The 13732-nt window shown below is 47.1% G+C and overlaps 1 long non-coding RNA gene across 1 annotated transcript in view; it reads right to left on the bottom strand.

The window, feature by feature from the left end:
- Window positions 1–10305: 10305 nt before the first annotated feature.
- Window positions 10306–13732, bottom strand: part of LOC129688455 (uncharacterized) — a 20675-nt gene continuing 17248 nt past the window's right edge. The window contains exons 2-3 of the long non-coding RNA XR_008721945.1: window positions 10579–10785; window positions 10306–10454 (exon numbers count right to left, since the gene is read on the bottom strand). This is a non-coding gene — a long non-coding RNA (uncharacterized LOC129688455). The remainder of the gene's footprint in view (window positions 10455–10578; window positions 10786–13732) is intronic.

Below are 13732 nucleotides of genomic sequence, written 5' to 3'. Positions count from 1 at the left end.
TATCTATCTATCTATCTATCTATCTATCTATCTATCTATCTATCTATCTATCTACCTATCTATCTATTTGAGACAGGGTTTCTCTGTGTAGTCTTGTAGACCAGGCTGGCCATGAACTCACAGAGATTCGCCTGCCTCTGCCTCCCCGAGTGCTGGGATTACAGGTATGTGCCACCTCACCCAGCAAATTTTTCTTTTTTGTTTGTTTGTTTGTTTATTTTGGCTTCCAATATGTTTAATTTTGAACAAAAAAACATCAGCACTACGAACAAAAATGAAAATTTACCTCAAATATCCAATCCAACAATGAAATCTGAAACTGCACACCTCACTAAATTGCAAGAAATTTGAATAACAGCAAGGGAATGGCACATAAAATGAAGTTTGCTGCATGAGGCAGATTAAAACAAGTAAAAGTTAGATAAACACTACAAAGTAGCCTTTGAAATAGCTGGTTGCTTGTTCCAAAGACTCTTCCATGGACAGATAGACTGAGTTTGTTGTCCGTTTCCCTAAAGTCCTCTGTTTAGCAGATTGCAGATCCATCATTTTCTTACGAGGAAACTGCTCCTTCTTCTTCTGGAAACTGGGGTGAGGGGAGAGTTTTGTTTTGTTTTGGAGACAGAGTTCCTCTTTTTAGCCTTGGCTGACTTGGAACACTGTAGGCCAGGCTGGCCTTGAACTTACAGAGATCCGACTGCCTCTGTCTCCCAAGTGCTGGGTTTAAAGGCGTGCACCACCACTGCCCAGCTAAACTAGGATTTTTAAAGAATTGTTTTATTTTAATTGTGTGTATCTCCGAATGTTCATGCTTGTATGTGGGGGTGGGTACGTCCACATGTGTGTATCTGTGTATGTGGGGGTATGTTCACATGTGTGCAGATGAAGCTTAGAGGCAACAGATGTCCTTGGCACCGGGGTTTTAGGCAGTTTGTGAGCTGCCCATCATGAGAACTGAATTCCCCTTCTTGAGAGAGCAGTACTGCACTTAAGCGCTGTTGATTTTATTAATTTTTTTTTCACATTCCTTTGGGTGCACGTATGGGAATCAGAGGACAACTTGTAGGAGTTCGTTTTTTCCTTCCACTATGTGGATTGTGGCCATCCAGTTCATGTCATCAGGCTTGCTGGCAGGCACCTTTACCCACTGAGCTGTCTTTCCTCTTCCTTTGATTTTTTTTAAAGTAGAATTCCTCTATCCCAGGATATCCTCTATCCTCTGGCCTTGAACTTGGTCTATCTTCAATGGTGACCTTAAAGTCCTGATCCTCTTGCTTCTACCGTCCAGTCACAGGCCTGCACCACCTGGTTTCAGGCTGTTTTATCGTCACTTTTCAATGGCAATTTTTGTTGTTTTAGGTTTTTTGTTTTTTTTTTTAAGTTTTATGTGTGTGTTGCCTGTGCGTATGTCTGTGTACATGGGCATTGGATCCCCGCAGACTGGAATTACAGAGCCTTATGAGGCACCATGTGGGTGCTAGGAAACAAACCCAGGTCCTCTGGAAGAGCAGCCTGTGTTCTTAACTGCGGAGCCAACTCTCCATCCCCTACAGTGACAGTGCCTTAACCATGTCAATAAAACGATGCTCCTCCTTTCTAAGCTTTCTCTTGGTCTTTCAGGTTTTTAAAATTGCGTGTGTATATGCGTGTATGTATGTATGTGTGTGTGTGTATCAGAAAGCTTACCATTTGAAACATTTCCTTTCTTTTGGTGATATTTTAACTGTGTGTGTGTGTGTGTGTGAGAGAGAGAGAGAGAGAGAAAGAGATGCTGGGATTAAACTCGGGGCTTCATACTTCATATATGTTAAATATGTATTGTGCAGCTCATGCTTCCGTCATTTTAAAGTGTCTAGTGCAGGCCTGGGGATGCAGCTCATTGGCATAGCACTTACTGAGCACTTGGAAGGTTCCTGGGTTTGAACCCCAGCACTGGGTCCCTGGGTCCCTGGGTCCCAGAAATAATGAAAATTCAGCAGCATTAAATTCACTCACAGTGCTTTGTAACTGTCACCACTACGTCCTCAGAGGAACTTAAAAAAACGTCATCCTAGTAAAAAAATTGACCTATTAACCAGTTCAAGGCTAGCCTGGGCTGCATGGGGAGTTCTAGGCCAGTCAGGGATACATGGTGAGACTTTGTCTTAGAAGGAAGAAAGGGGTCAGAGGGGTCTAATGATTAAATGTTTGAGCTATTTCTGGTACAGTTTGAATTTCCAGGCCCTGGTTCAGTGATGCTGAGATTTTAGAAGCAGAATCTGAATTTTTCCTTTTTGTTTGTTATTAAATCTTGGGGAGTTATTAAATCCTTGGGGAGTCAGGATGTGGCTCAGTGTATACTCATGCCTAAGGGCCAGGGTTTGACCCCTAGCACCACTTTAAGCCCTGGGTTCGGTCCCAGCACCCCAAAAAGCTTAAAATGGAACCTGAGAGTGAGCTCCAAGGCTCTAACAATTTTGCTTAGAAAGTACAAATTTTAGAGAACGTTTCAATACATTTAAAGAGGCTGTTTAAAAACTGAAGCTTTGTCTTTTCAAACTGTTAGTTTTACAGTCTCACCAAATTCCAACTTAGTATTTTTGCTTTTGGTTTTAGTTTTAGTTTTTTTTTTTTTTTTTTTTTTTGAGACAGGGTTTCTCCACGTAGCCCTGGCTGGCCTGGAACTCACAGAGATCTGCCTTCTGCCTCCCTGAGTGCTGGGATGAAAGGCGTGGGCCACCATCCCTTGGCTAACCTAGAGTCTTTTAGTCCCGGGACAGAGCAAGATGTAAGTGCAGCTGCTCTTTCTCAAGAAATTAATTTCAGGAACTGGAGAGATGGCTCGGAGGTTATGAGCACTGGCTGCTCTTAAGGAGAACCCGGGTTCAGTTCCCGACACCCACACAGTGGCTCACAGCTCTCTGTAAAAGATTATTTTTGGCTGCGGGCCATTTATAGCTATTCATTTATGATTATTGCTGTCTATAATTTTGTTTTAATTTTGTCTAATACAAAAAGTGGTGCTAATGGAAAGAAAAAACAAAAACAGAACACAAACTAAGCCTGCTTCAGAGTCCCATATGGTGGCACACGCACACGCGTGCACTCTAGCGTATACACACACGCATACACACTCACTGCCAAAGCACAAATCTGCCAATCAAATAGGCAGGCACACCAACCACAGTCCGGATGATGGGACGGTGGGTTACAGGGCCATATGGCTTGGGCATCTGTAGCCAAGGTGAGGTTTTGGGTAGAGGGGTACATGCCAGTGAGGAGGCCTCTGGGAAACTTCCAGGCCCTGGTACAGACTCTTCAAATGTATTAAAACGTTCTCTAAAACGTGTACTTTCTAAGCAAAATTGTTAGAGCCTTGGAGCTCACTCTCGAGTCCCATTTTAAACTTTTTGGGGATGCTGGGACTGAACCCAGGGTTTCCCATACACCCTGCTACAGAATTGCACCCTCATTGTTCCTTCCGTTTTTCCCTGACCCCTTTCCAGTCGCCCCTGCTGTACTTTTGAGGTCCGCCACCACGTGTCGCTATGGCAAAGCGATCGGGGCTCCGTTGCCCCTTGAAAGGCCTTTGTGGGTGTGTGTAGCGCGCCTGGAGAGCACCTGACTGCCTGGCAAATGTACCAGGAAGCGCAGGGCTGCGCAGCCTGGGTGACCGTGGGACGCTGGGGACAGGTCACGGCTAAAGACCCCGCTGGGACCAGTCACTGGGAGGAAGGTAGGGTATGTTGGGGGTAGCAGTTCACGGGAGGCTGAGGCAGGCGGATCACGAGCTCCAAGACAGTCTGGGCTACAGGGAATGTTCCAAGCGGGGGCTGCATAGCAAGAAACCAAACAAAAAGCCAGGAAAGAAGATGGGGAGAGTAGTTATTTATTAAGTATTATAAATAAATATTTATAATATTTATTTATAATATATATTTATAATATTTATTTATTATAAGAAGATGCAAGCAGGGTGTGTGGGACAAGCCTGCAATCCAAATGCTCGGGAGGGAGCTGAGACATTCGAGGCTAGACTTGAGTGTGACTAGGAGTCATGAGACGCTCTCTCCAAAACAAACACCCAAAACAGGGTGCACTTACACAGATGTAGGCCAAACATTGGCACACATAATTTTTAAAAGTAAATGAAGTATTTTCAAAAGCGTAGCTTTGAGCACCCTTCCAATACAGAATCTGTGCACATAGACTGGTGAATTTTGTAGAGCGTAAAAAGAAAAATACCGAGTTTTCATTTCCTTCAGGGTCGATCCAAGCTGGGCACGGATCAGAGGGGGAGAAAACTTTAATTTTTTTCATTTTGAGCCGTTTGAACACGTAAATCGCCTTCCTGAAAAGGGAACTAAGTTAAAATTAACAAACTGATCATGGTAGAGCACTGAAAATTAAGCTCGTGGAGGCTAGAGAGATGGCACAGCCGTCAGGTAAGCTAAGGGCTTAGCACTTTTTCATAGGACTCGGCCTAGCCATGTGGCTTACAACCCCCTGTAGGTTCATTCTCAGGGAGATCAGTGCCTTGGACCTCACATGCACATACCCATAAACAGACACACACACACATACATGATTTAAAAATAAGAACAAAACATTAAAATTAGGCTCCCTTCGCTGGGCATGACGGCACGTGTCTTTAACCCCAGCACTCAGGAGGCAGAAGTAAGGAGTATCCCTAAGTTTGAGGCCAGCCTGATCTACAGAGAGAGAGAGTTACAAGACAGCCAGGGCTACACAGAGAAACCCTGTCTTGAAAAGCCAAATTAAATTAAATTAAGTTAAGCTCATGTAAGAGCTGGGTGGGGTGACTTGGTGACACAAAAACAAGACGTATGAACCTGGACATGATCCTGGGCCCTATGGGAGTAGGACAAGGCGGAATCGGAAGGCTACCCTCCAACAGTAGTGACCAGCACAAGGCTTGGCTTGTGAGCTTTTTATGGGCTACGAAATATAAGGACACGAAAAAAAACCCAAAAAACTAAAGCATGGCTTCCAGCTTTATAAAAGAAAATAGAAACATCCAGATGGATAAATGTTTAATTAAATGCTGACAGATGCCCAGTAGTCAAATTCTCCGTACCCAGAGACTATATGTAATATGCAATGTGAGCGTTGGGTTTGTTCGTTTGTTTTTAACGTGTGTATGAGTATTTTCCCTCCACCAGGTGCATGCAGTGCCCCAGGAGGCCAGGAGAGGGCACTGGATCCCCTGGGACTGGAGTTCCAGACAGTTAGGAGCTGCCAAGCCCGGTGCTGGGGATCAAACCTGGAAGACAGCCAGTGCTCTTTACTGCTGAGCCACGTCTCCAGCCCCGAAGGGGTGTTTTCTTAATAACACATTTGGTGTAGTGAGAGCAAGGATCCCCAAAGGACGGGAGGAGGAGGCCCTGACTAGACCGCTGGGGCTGGCCAGCCACCAGGGGGAGCATGGACTCACATTTCTACCAGAAGCAAGTTTCTGCCACCTGCTTCAGACACTCCTAAACATCCACACAGCGGGTCCTGCGCTGGCCCAGACGACAAGCCTACCCGGGGCAGGAAGACAGGCAGCGTGAGCAGCAAGAGGGAAATGTGGAGAGTCAGTGATGGACCAGCAGCACCCAAGGAAAAGCTGGCCGCCATGATGGCCAGAACCATTTCTAGGCATAAGTACTACAGTAGAAGGGTGCTGTAATACATACTTGGTAAGTGCCACAGCGTGCGACAAACCTTTCTGTTAAATATATCAAGCAGGATTCAGGTCTAAGGTTAGGTTTTGTTTTATTGTTTGTTTGTTTGTTTTTTCCTTGTATATTTCTGCCTAGTGGAACAGAAACACCCTCTACAGACACACCCAGAATTGTGTCTCCCAGGTGGCCCTATTTTATTTGTGTATTTGATTTTTTTTTAAATGTGTATTGGTGTTTTTGCCTTCATGTATGTCTGTGTGAGGGTGTCAGATCCTACAGACAGTTGTGAGCTGTCATGTGAGTTCTGGGAATTGAACCCAGGCCCTCTGTGCTCTTGAACCCAGAATTCAGTGCTTTTAACTGCTGAGCCATCTCTCCAGCCCCTCCCAAGTGACTCTAAATGCAGTTAAATTGACAATGAAGGTTAACTGTTACAGGGCTGGGCAGATGTCACTCATCAGGCTATATGTCCCAAGCTGGCCACCAACTCCTGCACTCATGGCCTCCTTCCTCACCCTCCAAAGTTGCTTGGATGATGGGTTTACGCCACCACAACACACTTTTCTTTAAGAGTTACAGATTTCTATTGATATTTTTGGAATGTTTTAATTACTTTGATTTTATGTTTGTAAGTATTTTTGTCTGCATGTGTCTGTACACAGTATGTATTCCTGGTGCCCACAAGGCTAGAAGAGGGCACTGGATCCCCTGAAACTGGAGTTACAGCTAATTGTAAGGCACTGTGTGGGTGCTAGAACTTGAACTCAGGTCCTCCGCAAGAGTAGTAAGAGTTCTTAACTGCTGAGCCATCTCTACAGCCCCCCCCCCCCCGAGTTAGTTTAATTCAACATGTGGGCTCTATTTTCTATAGCTTTCATCAGGACAGGAAGATTTGTTGTGGACACTGCATTGGCAGGATTAAAAGCGATTCTGGTAATAATTAACTGACCCATGCCAGTCAGTGGATAGTGCTCCTTTTTGGTTATGGCTCTGTGGATTTGGTGGAACATTCCTTTCCTCTTCACTCTTTGTGGGAAAGCACAAACCCTCAGTGACATTGGTGGCTACTGGCAGCCATCTTGTGACCACGAGAATATTCCTGAAGGTAAAGCCAGTGTGAAGAAAAGAGATGGAGGATTTGAGTCTTTGGTTACCTCCATGATATGGTGTCCAAGGATGTCCTGCCACTAGGCCTCCAAACATGTAAGATAAGGGTCTCTATGGGGAAGCCAGCTCTTGTGTGAGGTTATTTTGAGGATCATATCCCAGAGAAGAGGAAGTGAAAGCTTTCAGCAGGCCCATGGGGTCATCCATGGGAAACTGACCACTCCTTTAAGCCCCTCCCCTTGCTTCTCCACACTTTGATTCACCTGTAACTATTTCCAGAGTACTTCTGTGTGTTGACCTCCTGGCTGAATACTGGATACAAAGACTACATGGCCAGAGCCACCTCTTCTTCACACCTGAGACTCCCAGTTGCTGCAGACTGCCAGGGATGGGGGGGGGGAATCAAGACAGCTCTATATGAAACCAACTCCTAGACATGCCATGGAAAAATTTAAATACAGAGCAGGGTGAAGTACATACTAACTTTGCTCACAAATAGTTATATGAGAAAATAGATGTACCTGTGCCCACATAGAACATTTCTGGATTAATGCAAGAGAAGTGGATATTAAAGTGTTCTTGCCCAGCATGTGTAAAAGCCCTGGGTTTGATTCACAGCATGATACTAGGAGGGTCTCTGTGAACACCACAGCCATCAGAGTGATGGTTCAGGAGAGGCAAGAAAGCAGTTCTGTTCAGCACAATTCAGTACCTGGTGCTGTTTCAGACTTCAAGAGTGTGACCCTGAGTAGTTCGTTTCAGGATATTTAAGCTCAGCACAATTTGGTGAGAAGCTTTCTGGTGGTAATTAACTCAATTCCATGTACACAATACCAGCAAAATGGAGGTGGAGCTGGGTAGATCGGAAGTTCCTGGTGATCTTCAGCTAGCCAGCTTGGGCTAGAAGGAGGGAAAGAGAGAGGGAGTAGAAAGAAAAGGACCTTCAAGGCTGCCTCTGAAGAGGGAAACAAGGGACAGGGAGGTTCAGGTAGGAAACTTGCTTGTCTGTTTTTTGCTTTTGCAATTTGAATAGTTTTTAATGTGCTTAAAAAAAAAGTAGATGGGGCATGGTGGTGCACACTTGTAATCCTAACACTTGAGGAGACAGAGGCAGGCAGATCTCTGTGAGTTCGAGGCCAGCCTGGTCTACAAAGGGAGCACAGGACTGCCAAGACAACACAGAGAAACCCTGTCTTGGAAAACCCAAAAACCAATTAAAAAAAAATGATAACAAGTTGCTGAATCTTGGAAAAGCATTCAAGACATCTTGTTATCTTGATGTGATAAATTCAGGTTTCAAAATCAGAGGAACAATGTGACCCCTATTTTTGTCGAGAAAAATGTGAGATACATCTCCACAGACAGAGGAATGTTGCATTCGTTGGTATTTCCACTGCAGTTTATTTGACATTTTTCTGATAAAGCACAAACAGCAGAAAAGGGCACAAACACCAAAGTCCATGTCCCCCTTCTGCCTTCCCTGAAGCCAGCTCAACTTATCACATGGAAAATGTCAACAGACATGATGTCTGAGATGGGGTACAGCAGAGGGACAGTCTTCTTTTTTTTTGTGTGTGTGTGTGTGATTTCCTGGGACTTCTGATGCTCATCGATGCATTTATATTACTGTGGGAAGAAGAAAACACATCTTGTTTCTTTGTACACACGCATGTGTTCTTGGGTGAACTCGTGGACACGTTCAGGCGCACACTGAACACATGTGGGCAGTCAAGTGTCTTCCTTAGTTACTCTCCACCTTATTCTTCAAGACGTCTTTGTCTTTATCTTATGTGTGTCTGTGGCTTGCCTACATGCATCATGTGCACCACATGTAGACTTTGTGTCCTTGGAGGTCAGAAGAGGCCACTGAATACCCTGGAACTGGAGTCATGGATGGCTGCGGGCCACTGTTTGGGTGCTGGAAACCAAACCCAATCCTCTGGGAGAGTAGCGAGTGTTCTTAACTGGTGCGTCACCTCTCCAAATACTCTGCTTTGTGTTTTTTTGAGGCAGGGTCTCTCACTTGCATGGATTCAGTTAGGTTTTCAGGTTGGTGAGCTCCGGGATGTACCTGTCTCTGTGTGCCCAACACTGGAATTACAGCTGTCCACAAGTTCACCTGGCTTTTTATATGGATGCTGCCGATCCTGAATCAGGACCTCTTGCCTAAATGGAAAGTACTTTATTGACTGAGCCATCTCTCCAGCCCTTTGTTTTTGTTTTTGTTTTTTTAAGTATTTACTTATTTGTTGTTAATGTGCATGGATGTTTGGCTTGTGTGAGTATCTGTACACAGCGTACTTGCAGTGTCTGTGGAGGCCAGAAGGCGGCATCAGAACTGGAGTTACAGAGCGTTCTGAGTGCCATATAGGAATTGAACCCAGGTCCTCTGTAAGAGCAGCCAGTGCTCTTACCTACTGAGCCATCTCTCCAGCCCCAGCCTCTGGTTTTGTTTTGTCAAGATTTATTTATTTTTATCTTATGTCTATTAGAGTGTCACCTGCATGTATGTAAATAACTAAGAGCATGTCTGGGGTTCATAAAAACCAGAAGAGGGCACTGGGTTCCTTGGAACTGGCATTATGGACACTGTAAGCTGCCATGTGGGTTTGGGTACCAAGCCCAGGAAGAGGAAGAGCAGTCTGGACTGCTCTCTGCACTGGGAGAGCAGCAGGTTAGTGGCTGAACCATCTCACCAGTCTCCTTCTTCCAACTCCACTCCACCCCCATGAAACAGGGTCTCACTCTGTAGCTGAGGCTGGCCCGGATGCTGCTACCTTCTGTCTCATGCTGAGATACAAGGTAGGTATCACCATGCCTGGCTCAAACACATTACAGAACACAAAACCGAGACAGGCTTTAAGCTTCTACCCTTTCTCAATTCAGCACAGAAGAAATAAGCTTCATGCACCCCATTATCACCCTCTGCACCCCTCACCTCACTTAGATTGGGAAGCAGATCGGGTGATAAGGCCACTTTTCCAAATTATGGAAAAGGTCTCCTGTGCCACTCTGAACAAATCCCCTTCCTCTCCACCTGCTCTGACATCATGGCCTCCACCCTCCCTAAGGCCTCTGCCCATCTGCCTCTTTTCAGAGACAGGATGAGTGTCACAGAGAAACCTGTTCCCCTGCTGGGGCTCAGAGGGACCCAGCTCAGGACTCCTCTTCTGCCTCCCTCCTCAGCCAGAACTGTCTGGAAATGGATCTGAACAAGGAGGAGAGAAGGGAAGCAAGCTAGCTCCCTTTCCCATACATCTTAGGTTAAAAAAACGACTGGCCTAGTTAAAACCGCACCTTAATGAGGCTTCTTTCTGGCCTAATTGTCACCATGGCAATGACCCCTAGTGGCCATCTTTAATTAACTTGGAATCAGAGTTGCCAAATGAGCTCCTCCAGTAAATTGCTCAGCAGCCCAGGCAGTCACGCGGCCCCTCCTCTGTCCCCTGCCCTCTCTGCTCCTGCACACCGAGGATGATGAGGCAAGAAATTCTCAGTCCGGCTTTTCTCACCACCCTCTAGACTCGCCCGCCGTGGTCAGGGGAGGAGCTCAGATCTGGAGCAGTAAGAAGAGTGTTGCTAACAGCAGCACCATGTTGAATCCTTCCTATTCCTTATCTCCTTCAGTCTTCACGGGGAGGCTGGCTGGGGGGGACCATTGTTATGATCCACCACCTCTTCCTGACAAGGAAACACAGGCACAGGGAGGCTTAAGTCAGTAACTAGCGGAGTTGAGATTACAGGTGGTCTCTCCCCAGGGTCAGCATCATTCTGCCTCTGCCGGAGATGAAGACCATGGGCTCACCTGTTTCTTTGGAGCTGGAGTTGTGGTTTTTCAGCTGCTCAACTTGGGCCAATCCCTTCACATCTGGGACGTGCTTCCTTGGTTGAAACAGAGAGGGCAAAGCATGCCAGAGGGTTTGCAGAGACCTCAACAGCAGCAGCACTTCTGTTCAGCACTGGTCAATGCCACCAGGGCCTCCTTGTCATCTCCCCATGATGTGGCTCCATCCTGACAGGTGAGAGGAGGCGGGCACTAGATTACTGACAGGAAGAAGGGGCCTCCTGACTGTGGCAGGAACTTTGCTTTATTGCGAATGATATGAAGACTGTAGGTGGGCTTTGGTACATCAGTGACACCCCCTGAAAGGATCACTCTAGCTGCTCACGGTGACCCACACCCGTAAACCAAGCCCAGGCAGGGGGATTGCAGATTGATCCTAGGCTATCTCAGATTACATGGGAAGTTCTAGGCCAGCCTGGACTACAAACTGAGACTTTGTCTTAAAACGTAAAGGAGAAAAGAGAAGGAAGGGAAGAAGAGGATTTGAGGGGAGAAGGAGCCATCCTAGCACTGTTGGCATAGCTCAGCAGTACAGCATTTGCCTATACTGTGAAGAAGAAGCTAGCACGAGCACACGCTGGGTGAGGTATGTCACTCATGGGATCATAGCTAGTGGAAGGTAGAGGCAATATGATCAAAAGCCCAAGGCTGGCCTCAGCCTGTGTTAAATGAGACATGTTTGAAAAAAAAAAAAGGAGAGGGTCCGGGGAGATGGCTTCCTGACTGGCTGAACTTCCGGAGACACTAGGGTTTGACTCCCAGCAGTCACGTGGTGGCTCCCAATCATCTGCAGTTCTATTCCAGAGGAGAAGTACCCTCCCCACCCCCACTTTAATAATAATAATAATAATAATAATAATAATAATAATAATTCAACAGCCAGATGTGATGGCGCATACCGTTTATCCCAGCACTCGGGAGGCAGAGGCATTTGGATTCCTGAATTCATGGCCAGCCTGGTGCACAGAGTTCCAGGATAGCCAGAGCTATGCAGAGAAACCCTGACTCTAAAAAACAAAATAAGAATAATACTAATAAATTTAAAAAATTAGGGCCAGCAAGGACAGTGAGGGGGAGGGAAGGCCACTCTGGTCGCTGAGTGGAGAAAGGGCAGGGAGATCAACGGGAAGCAATGAGATGCTTTAGGTGGCTACCGGGGGTTTGTTGCCAGACAACAGTGAATCCTTTAGCCCGGGGCTCTAAGCAGGAAGGAAGGCGTGACTGAGGTATAGACAGTCTGTAAGGAACAGGGCGGTGCTCCTCGCTTTCAGCACCACTAAAGGAACAGCTCTCAGCAGGGCTGGCCAGCACAGCTCTCTGACCTAAAGCAGACCTAATCGGTTCTCCGACACCCAACGGAGCCCGGGGTCTTGGGGGAATGAGCCTTGGCAAGCTCCTTCTGGAAATATCCCACCTTTGAGAACAGGTTGCTGCCTTCTGAAAGGGAGAAAACTACTGTGCACGGCCTCCGACGGCCTCTGTGAGGGAACACAAGGCCCACACCACAGGGATCCGGGATGCGGTGGGGGTCAGGGAGAGTGCAAGGGTAAGGCCTCTGAGTTAGGTCTTTCACTCCCAAGGCTGGAGAATTAAAAACGAAGCCAAGTCTGAAATGAATTGTGGGAAGGAGTGGGTGGGAGAGTGCTGCTCTAACCACCAGGCTTGCTGCTCTGCACCCCTGTGGCGCTTCTCTGCTGACCAAGCACCTGAAGAACGGAGATGCTACTCTGAGATGTCACTCCATACAGTGCCCCCCCCCCCCCCCGTGGAATGCAATCCAGAAGCCTCTTTGCTGCTGGGCTGCCTTGAACGCACTCAGGGGAATTCTGATGAGATTCCTTCTCTGGCCATGAGCAGGATTCGTTTTTTCCAAGTCTGGGTGGTGCCACGGTGGCTCCGGAACCGAAGCACCCACTCAGACTCTTCTCAGGAACCCTCTTTCCCGTGGTGCTGGGAGAGGAGATTTAAGATGGGAAGGGGTTTCTGGATTTCTTGCTCGGAAATGACCTCTAGGTTTCCAGTCCCTCAGCGTCCTGTGGAGAGTGAAACCTCAGCTTGAGCCATTCTCCCTAAGCCACGTGTGGGAGCCTTCCTTGGATCAGCACGTGTGCCACAGTGCTAAGCCTGGCACAAGCTAAGAGTTCTCTGCCGATGTCCAGGTTCACACAGGCCACCCAACCAGCACACTGACTCCTTGGCCAGCACACCCTCTCCGCCCTTTCCCAGACTTTGGAACTGCTGTAGCCTTAAGGAACAGTGCGTGGATACACAAATCCGGCCATGCCCAGGACGAGGTGTGATGTGAAGGCTTCAGATCTCCCGTGAAACTTTCTTGTCTCCATCAGTGAAGTCAATGTTCCCTCTGATGCCCTCAATCTTAGTTTCTCTGCTTTTGAAATAAGGGATAACCAAGTCCCTCCCTGGAGGAAAGTGGAAATAAACCACTGGTCATGGGGCCAGACAAGTGGCCCTTTTGGGAACAGTCTACCCCGGAAGACACCTAGAAGAAGCCTTTCTGCAACCACCAGCAAAGCTATTTCCCAGAATCTCTCCCGACCCTCTGACTTCTGCTGAGCCCCGAGCAACCATTTCTCATCTGTAAAGCAGGCAATCCCATTTTACAGTTGGGTAAAGTGAGGCCTGAAAGTGAGCTGCCCTACCTCTCTCCACTTCCTCAAATGAGGATCCCTGGTGAGGGACCTCAGTCTTCAGCCCTGACAGTCCCCCACAAGGATCCTGCAGCTTCTGTCTGGCATTTTTGGCTCAGTGGCTTGAAGAGGTTAAATAACCCAGCTAAGGCCACCTAGTGGAAATGTGGAGCTTGGGGACTCTAGCCCACCTATGCCTGGGCATCCAAGAGGGCAGGAGCCAGGCTCTGGAGCCTGCTGGACGAAGGGGTAAAGGGTAAGACCTTGAGGTCCTGGGAAGGGTCTCTCACACGCTGCTATTCCGAGGACACCCTTCCACATGGGGAGCCAAGCAAAGGAGTCCCTTCCAGATCCAGACGCCAGACCACACCCTGCCTGGGGCGGACCTGTCTGCTCTGGAGTCAGGAAAAAATAAAATAAAATAAAATAAAATAAAATAAAATAAAATAAAATAAAATAAAATAAAA

This window comes from Psammomys obesus, unplaced genomic scaffold, assembly GCF_907164565.1.
Source record: "Psammomys obesus unplaced genomic scaffold, mPsaObe1.curated_primary_1811, whole genome shotgun sequence".
NCBI classification, from domain to species: domain Eukaryota; kingdom Metazoa; phylum Chordata; class Mammalia; order Rodentia; family Muridae; genus Psammomys; species Psammomys obesus.
The sequence above is the reverse complement of the archived record's forward strand: the minus strand, read 5'-3'. Positions and strand labels throughout refer to the sequence as shown.